The sequence below is a fragment of the Myotis brandtii genome, unplaced genomic scaffold, assembly GCF_000412655.1.
Source record: "Myotis brandtii unplaced genomic scaffold, ASM41265v1 scaffold305, whole genome shotgun sequence".
In the NCBI taxonomy this organism is placed as follows: Eukaryota; Metazoa; Chordata; class Mammalia; order Chiroptera; family Vespertilionidae; genus Myotis; species Myotis brandtii.
Window position 1 is genome coordinate 3606239 of NW_005361652.1, and position 8555 is coordinate 3614793.

Genomic DNA, 8555 nt, shown 5'->3' on the forward strand with positions numbered 1-8555 from the left:
TGTTGGTGGTTAATTTGCATATTGTGCTGATTAGCCAATGGGAGGTGTAGTGAAGGTATGGTCAATTACCATGTTTGTCTATTATTAGATAGGATACCTCTTTGAATGTATAAACATTTTCATAATACATTATTTAAAAGATGCAACAAATCCCATGCTGAAAGGAAAATTCATAGTTTTCGAAAATAACAAAATATTAAAAGAAATGTACTAGTATAAGATATAAATGCTGTTTTCAAAATGATGGTATTATTCCTTAAACCTGACTCATTTTCCTGGGACTAGTTTCATGGGAGGGAACCTGCAAGAGAAGCTGCAGTTGGGCACAGTGGACTGACAATCAGGAGATAAGGATTCACTCTCTCAGATACTCATCGGCTTTGGGAAAGAGAACAATTTGATTAACCTCTTAATCTTTTTCACATTTAAAAATGCAGTGTTGGACTAGATTATCTTACCAGGGTTTTTTTTCCTTCATGTGACAATTTCTTCCAGCTTTTTATTTATTTTTTATTTTATTTTATTTTTTTGAGTAGCAATTCCCAAAACTGTGTCTGGAAGATGTTAAAGTGTTTTCCATGTAGAAAAGTGTTCCCTGGTCAAATCAGTTTGGGATTAAGTGCTGCAAATCAGGGCCCTTTAAAAGGCAATTTACCTGAGGGCCTTCTCTATACTGGGTTAAACAAAATTAAGCAGATTTATTTATAGCAGTCCTCAGAACCTTTATTTATTTTTTCATATGTACAATATTACATGCTTTGTTATCTTTTGTTTTAAAATGAGCTTTAAATTAAGTTATAGATATTTAAGTAACAAATTGAGATTTCTGAAATCAATCCACAATTACACAAATTTATAGAAAGATAATTTGAACTACTGTTATCACAGCTAAACAGTAAAGGCCAACCTAGTAGAATAGGCACCACATAAAGAATGTAAAACAACAACCCAATAATAATAATAATAATTGTGGTACTAAAACATTATTGACAACTTTGCAGCTATGTCAGCCTGAGAAGTTACAAATAGTTACCTTAAATTGCAACTAGAGCAGTCTTCCTCAGCCTTTTTTCTTTTTATCATTGACCCCTTAGGAACCATTTTTATTTATTTTATTTTATTTTTTCCATCACCATTTATCAACTCTATGCCCTCTTCCATCTCCACCCCTGCCCCCACTATTGTCCATGTCCAAGTCCTCAGAACCTTTAATATCCTTATATGCATTGTGAGTTTCCAAGAGAATTCTGTTTTAAAGCATTTCAAAAAAGTATTGGACCACAGAATGCACCCACCACCACCACCACCACTCCTTATTTTAAAACGGAATCTATTAACATTTGCTCAGAACCATGATCTGTGGATTATCGGTTTGATAAATGCTGTCTTCAGAGGATTTATCTCGCTTGCTATTTTAGTTGCTGCTTTGTGTTTAGAATCCTTTGTAAAGGAGGAATGCAGTTTCATACTATTATTTCTGCAGAGTGGGTTCCCTTGGGGTGAGTGTCCACGGCAAGTTTAGAAGGATATCTCTTGGGTTTTGTTAGTGAGAGCCCACCCTATCTGTCATTGTGGCAGATTTAACATGAGAAACTTCTGTGTATCTATGGTTCAAAGTTCTGCAACCCAGATGTGTTCTCTGTATTTGGCTCTTGGGTCTTTGAGAATTTGCTGCTTCAAGCCATGCTCCCCTCCTTTTGGGTGACTGCGGAGCTAAAGGGTCCTCTGGCCCAGAGCTCAGAGACACTTAACAAGGGAGGAATGCCTCAGGGAACAAATCTCATAGGAAGAGGAGCCCTTTCCATGTGCCTTAATCCCCCAGCAATAGTTTGCAGGAAGCAGGACTGTAGGATGGAGGCTGGCCTACCCAGGAAAAGAGGGGCTCAGTCTTCTTTCAGGGTCAGGACACTTATCACTTCCACTAGCAGCATGGCCTTTCCAGGAGGGGGAAGGGGTGTTCCTAAAAGGCCCCAAGGTTGTCTGGAACCAGCTCCGACCCAGATCCCAGAGGTAAGATCTGAGGTTTGACGTCCCCACAGGGCCCCCAAGGTGATTTACCCAAGGGCCTTTCATCTAGAAACAAGGATTCCTTTGGAAAAGTCAGGAGCTAAGGTGAACTAGATATAGAGCTTATTAAAGACTTTTGTTCTTTTGAACAATCAGAAAGAAAACATAAGGGAAAAGTATGTTCTTTCCCAGACAGCATACACCATGCTCTCAATGGAAGCAGAAGCTGTCACTGCTGCCATCCCTCCTTCTCTACTTCACTCCACCCCAGCCCAGCCCAGCAACCTGCTTGGACCCAACACCTGGGCAGCCTGGCTTCACCTGCTTACTAAAGGCAGGATAAGCTTTAACTCCCCACACAGTCTCAAGTCAACTTACCAGGCTGGGGCATTGGGCCTGCTGCCGGAGAAGGGTAAGGAGAACAAAAGGAATGGGTGCTTGACTTCAGGAAAGGTAACCCTGATTTCAAAGCACTCCAAGCTGTGCTCCCAAGAGTAGAGAGGCGCTTCCTGATTACAGAGGGTAGAGAGGAAACCAAGAGAAGAGTAAGGGGGGAAATGCAATAGGGAAGACAGATTGAGCCAGGTAGTAAATGCAGAGATGAGGCTGCGCCTTCCACCCCAGGATCCTAGGTCAGAGTCCCGTTTACTCCATGGAGGCACTCCTGTGTCCTGTCTGCGGACAAGACACACATTTGTTCAGGGAACCTGCTGCAAGTTCCCACGTTCCCTCTCTCCTCCCTTTTCAGCCAATGCTTTCCACACCCCTTCCCTCCCACCAGGAAATCCAAACCCGTGGATTTTTGTCCTTCCACCCGTGGACAAAAAGCATGTCACTGAGAACAAGCAAACAAACAAATAACACCCCCTCCTCTTGGACCTTCTTCTAATTCATTAGTTGCTCAAATTGGCTTTAGTTTCTATTCCTAGGCATCTTTTCCCCCTCTATAAATCCAAGCAGTAGCCACTTCATTGTGGGTATGTTTTAATGCAAGTTTTTCCCTAAAGGCACACACAGGCAGCAGGCAGGCGTGTGTGTGTGTGTCTGTGTGTGTGTGTTGTCTGCGTGCGCGCGTGCGCATACACACACACACACACACACACACACACACACACACACACCACACCTCTGGAGCTTCCCCTCCCTCAGTCTTTTTCCCTTAGCTAGAAGAAAAAGGGTGAGGCTTAAAAATCATTTCTCTGTGGCCTACCTTCTGAGTCCGTCAGGTCTGAGGAGCAGGCGGTAACTGGGAGCTAGGAGGCCCGGGGCTGGACTGCTTCTGTGAATCAGCAAAGAAGTCCCTGAGACAGGGATGCTGACAGCTGCTGTGTGCACACTCTCCCTCTGTCTCTCCCACCTCCCTGCCCTCCTTCTCCTTCTCCTCCTCCCCTCTCGGAGCTGCTCTGTGTTGCTATGCAATCATATCACCGGGACTAAAAGCATCACTTCAACCTCCGGCTAAGATACCCTTGACTGGGCAAATGCAGAAAGAGCAAGGACAGTTTTGTCAAACTCCCAGAGCCTTGGCGGCTCTCAGAAATTCCAATTCATTAGAAGCAGAGGAGGAAAGCGGAAGAGGCTGAGAAGCGGCCAGGGAGAGGGGGAGAGGCTTCCACGGTGGAGGAGGAGGAGGAGGAGGAGACAAAAGAGGCCTGGAGATCAATACAAGCTGCTGAGTGAGGAGCCTGGGCCCCAACTTCCACAGATCTAGCTCAGAGCCAAAGCCAACTTCAGAGCCAGCTGCTGGCAAGGCCCTTTGGTAGCCAGTCCAGGAGTTAGTTTATGTTGGAGGTTAAAACATCCAGTCCTAGAGTTAACCCCCGGTACCCAAGGTGCGGTCTTGGGCCCAGGGCTCTGCCAGTCAACCCTAAGTTACATTCTTGCCCCCTCTTAGAGCTACATGTAGAAAAAGCCTAAACCATGAGGGAAACAAAATGGACCTTGAATGATTTGAGAAAATGCAGCATCTCCATGCTTTCCTTCAACAATTACCCCACTCATTCTTCCTCCTTCTGTTCATACTAGCCCTTACTCTTTTCACTATTACCCTGTTACAGAGAAGAAAGTAAGAGCTCCAAACACCCTGAAAGACGTGGGTGAAGCCACTAAAAGGATGGAGGGGAGTACATCCCTTTAAAGAGCACAGTAGGTTACCTACTAAATATTTGTGGGATGAATAAATTGAATGGATGGATGGGCAGATAGCAGCCAGAAAGCTCCCATCTCCATCCTCCTACACAAACATACGTATATTTAAAGCACTAGAAGCTCCAGGCCAGGGCAAAGGATAAGAGATGCATTCTTCCAAGAAGAGGGTATGCATATGAGAGAGAAACAGATTGCTTTGGATTTGAGTTGCTTAACTTTATTAATTTGTCTCTACAAAGTCTATAAACTCTGATGGCACTGGGATTTAGAACAGAAAATACTTCCCAGCCTTAAGAACCTGAGATTAGTATTTACAAAGTGTCTGCAAGGACTGAGTATTATTATTATTATTATTATTATGAAGAGGGTATGCATATGAGAGAGAAACAGATTGCTTTGGATTTGAGTTGCTTAACTTTATTAATTTGTCTCTACAAAGTCTATAAACTCTGATGGCACTGGGATTTAGAACAGAAAATACTTCCCAGCCTTAAGAACCTGAGATTAGTATTTACAAAGTGTCTGCAAGGACTGAGTATTATTATTATTATTATTATTATTATTATTATTACTAGAAGTGGTACTAGTACTATTATTGGAAACTCTCAGCCAGGTAATAACTAGTGCGGGTGCGCGCACGCGTGTGTGTGTGTGTGTGTGTGTGTGATTTTAAAAACTTTAGCTGCAGGTTTCAGTAAAAGTTAGCGACCAGGCCTGATCTCTTAAAAAAAACAAAATGGGAACCAACTACCCCTTCTCCCAAGCTTGGCTTTCAGAGATGCATGAGTGACCCCTCCTGCCTGGCCAAAGTGGCAACAGCCAGGCCCCCATGCAGGCGCAGAAAGGGCCTTTGATTTGTGAAGGGCCTTTTGAAAGCACATCCGGCTTCTCAATCTTCACACCCTCAACAGAGCATTTCTTAGCTACCCAGCCTCACCCAGGCCAGGCCCTGAGTCTCAGCCCCAGTCTTAATGCTGGCAGCTTTCAGGATTTCTCAACACCATCCAGACCCAAAGCCCCAGGAGTCCTTTACAAGTGACTTTGAATGACTTGGAGCGGGGAGTTGGCTAGAAGAAAGACCAGAAGGAACACTCTGAGAAATTGTTTGGGCTGGCACAGACACAGAATGGCTGTGACAGGCACACACAGAACACATGGGAACCTGACTCACTGCTCACCCTTGGCATTAGCTCAACAGCACACCGAACAACACCAGAATCTAGGTCTAGAAGGAGGAAGGAGAGTAAGCTGGGGGCGGGGGGGGGTACTTGCTGCCCACTTTGATTGCAGCTGGACTTGCCTAGATCATAAGGAGCACTTGAAATAATCCTTTACTTTTCTCTTTCTACCTCTAGAGCAGGGATGGGGCCTGTGAAGTCATTTGGTCTAACCCTGCCAAGGCATTAGGGGTGAGTTAAATGAATATTTGACCAAATATAACAGGCTATTTTTTTGTTGTTGTTAATCCTCACCAGAGGATATTTTTCCATTGATATTTTAGAGAGAATAGAAGGGAGAGGAAGAGACACACAGAGATGTCTATGTGAGAGAGACACATCGAATGGTTGACTCCCACACATGCCCTGACTAGGGCCAGGGATTGAACCTGCAACCAAGGTACATGCCCTTGACCTGAATCAAACCTGCAACCGTTCAGTCTGCATGCCAACACTCTAACCACTGAGCTAAACAAGGCAGCAGGCTAATATTTTAAAAATATTTTTTTATTGATTTTTAGAGAGAGAAGAAGGGAGTGAGATAGAAAGATAGAAGCATCGATGAGAGAGAAACATCATTGATTGGCGGTTCCTGCAAGCCGCCTACTGGGGATCAAGCCCACAACCCCGGGCATGTGCCCTGACTGGGAATCAAACTGGTGACCTCTTGGTTTCTGGGTCGATGTTCAACCATTGGGCCATACTGGCCAGGTGTAGGCTAATTTTTAAGTTGATAATTTTATATGGCCCTCAAATGATGTTATAAATCTCCAAATGGCCCTAGGCAGAAAAAAGGTTCCCCACCCCTGCTCTAGATAAGGCATTCAGGCTGCAGATACAAAAATACAATATCACCATGCAAATAAACCCAGTTTGTTTTGAGGGGTGTAACAAAAGGCTTCCCATAATCTCGCCCACTCACCACATCATGATAGATTCATTGTTTGTTTGCTTAAGGCACTAAGGGATCCTGTGAAAATGTGAATAATACCTATGAGACAAAAAAACATTAAGCTGCCCTGGCCAGGTGGCTCAGTTAATTGGAGCATCATCCCATATACCAAAAGGTTGCAGGTTCATCCCTGGTTGGGGAGCATATGGAAGGCAGCTGATTGATGTTTCTCTCTCACATTGATGCTTCTCTCTCTCTATCTCTCTAAAAATCAATAAAAAATATCCTTGGGTGAGGATTTTTAAAAAGCAAAACATTAAGAAATCATCAGCTAGCAACACCTAAGATTTAATTATCCTATCTAATAATAGACAAACATGGTAATTGACTGTCCCTTCGCCACGCCTCCCATTGGCTAATCAGTGCGATATGCAAATTAACCGCCAACAAAGATGGCGGTTAATTTGCATATACCTGCTGGGAAGGAAGCAAGCCAGGCGGCCGAAAACAAGCTGGGCGGCGGAGGCGGGAGCAAAACAAGCCGGGCGGCGGAGGGAGGCGAGGGCGAAACAAGCCGGGCAGTGGAGACGGGAGCGAAGCCCACCTCAGCGGGTTTCGCTCCCTTCTCTGCTTCGCTCCATCCATAGGAAGCCCCATTCTTGCAGGAATCTTTCTGCAACAGGCCTCTAGTTAGATTATAATAATAACAATAATAATGCCTAATATTATTGAACATTTACTATAGGCTAGTTACTGTTTGAAGTGCTTTGCACACATTATTAGCTCATTACATCCTCACAGCCAATTAAAATCACTTCTATTATTACCCCCCTTTCACAGATGAAGCGCTGTGACACATTAAAGTTAAATGACTTGCCCAAGGTCACATAGCTAATTCATTATTGAGCCAAGACTTACCCTAGATCTCTCTGGGCAATGTCCACATGATTAACCACTGTGCTATACTGCATTCATCCAGTAGTGACCTGATGAGATATCAGGCCTACATAGGTCATAAAACAAATGTGACTAGGGCAGAAGAATTCCCTGGATAGCTTTTCTATCCTTTGTGCCTTTTCTTAAGCCATTTCCTCTATTCAAAATATCTCCCTGCCTTTTAGAGGTCAGAGACACAAGGGACCTTAAAGGTCAGACTCTTCGCTCTGAGGAGCCCCAAGTGAGCAGACTCCACAAAAAAATGTGGTTAAGGCTATGAGTGGAGTACATAAAGGAAAAGATAAACGACCTTGAGATGAGGTGGAGCTCTCCAATTTGCTAGTCCCCACACATTCTATTGTACTCCTCAATTCATTTATACTATCTTCTTGGCTCCTGTGGGCTTTTTCAGTATGTGCCGTTTCATAGGCCACTGAAGGTGCATTTGTTACTGTTGATGGCCTTGTGGAGTATTTGGAGGAGGGTTGTTTGGTTTTTGTTTACTGGACAGTGTTGGGATTGGTAGAGTCTCTAGTTGTGTTTCAGGAGAGGTAACTTCTTTGCATACCATCACAACTGGATAGAAAAGTCCACTCTGATATTTAAACCCCAGGAAGAGTCATATGCACCTATGGGACATCTGGACAAATCAGGGCAAGCTCATAGCCTAGCATCAACTATTTTTCATAGGAGGGCAAAGAAAGATCAAAGTGGTTGGGACACAAGCTTTGACTGTGGCTCCACCCTGTTAACCTCTAGAAGAATGTTTGAGACCCATGCTGGTATCACTGAGCAGGACTTTGCTAGGCAGACAAGGGTAAGTAGAACATTTCAGGTAGAGAGAAAGTATGTGCAACAGTGCAACGGTCAGAGAACACAGCTTGCTAAAGGACTGCAAGTACTAGTCAGGTATGGCTAAGTTGAGATAGGGTAACAGGTGGGAAATGGGAAAAGGTAACAACAGATACAGTTATGGAAGATACAAGGAGGTGCCAGAATAGCATGCTGAGGGTCATTTAAGATTTTTGTTTGCTTGTTAAATCTTTATTGTTGAAAGTATTATATATGTTCCCCCCTTCCCCTCTCCCCAAGAGTTTTGTTTTTTAAGGCAAGCAGCCTTTTGGTGGTGATCACTTTGTAGTGTATACTGCAGATGTTGAATTAAAACGTTGCACACATAAAACTTCTATACCAATTTTACCTCAATTTAAAAAGGCAAGCAGCATGGTCAGATTTTTCATTTTAGAAATATTATTCTAAAGAACAATTATTGCGTTCCTACTACATGCTAAGTCTGTGCTAGACTCCAGGGACACAGAGAAGACTCAGAAATGGCAATAACTTGGGGGTGAAAC

At 43.7% G+C, this 8555-nt stretch overlaps 1 protein-coding gene across 1 annotated transcript in view; it reads right to left on the reverse strand.

The window, feature by feature from the left end:
- DRP2 (dystrophin related protein 2) overlaps window positions 1–3529 on the reverse strand; it is a 42280-nt gene extending 38751 nt beyond the window's left edge. The window contains exon 1 of the mRNA XM_014542613.1: window positions 3218–3529. The gene's annotated coding sequence lies outside the window, so the exon portion shown is untranslated. The remainder of the gene's footprint in view (window positions 1–3217) is intronic.
- Window positions 3530–8555: the final 5026 nt, after the last annotated feature.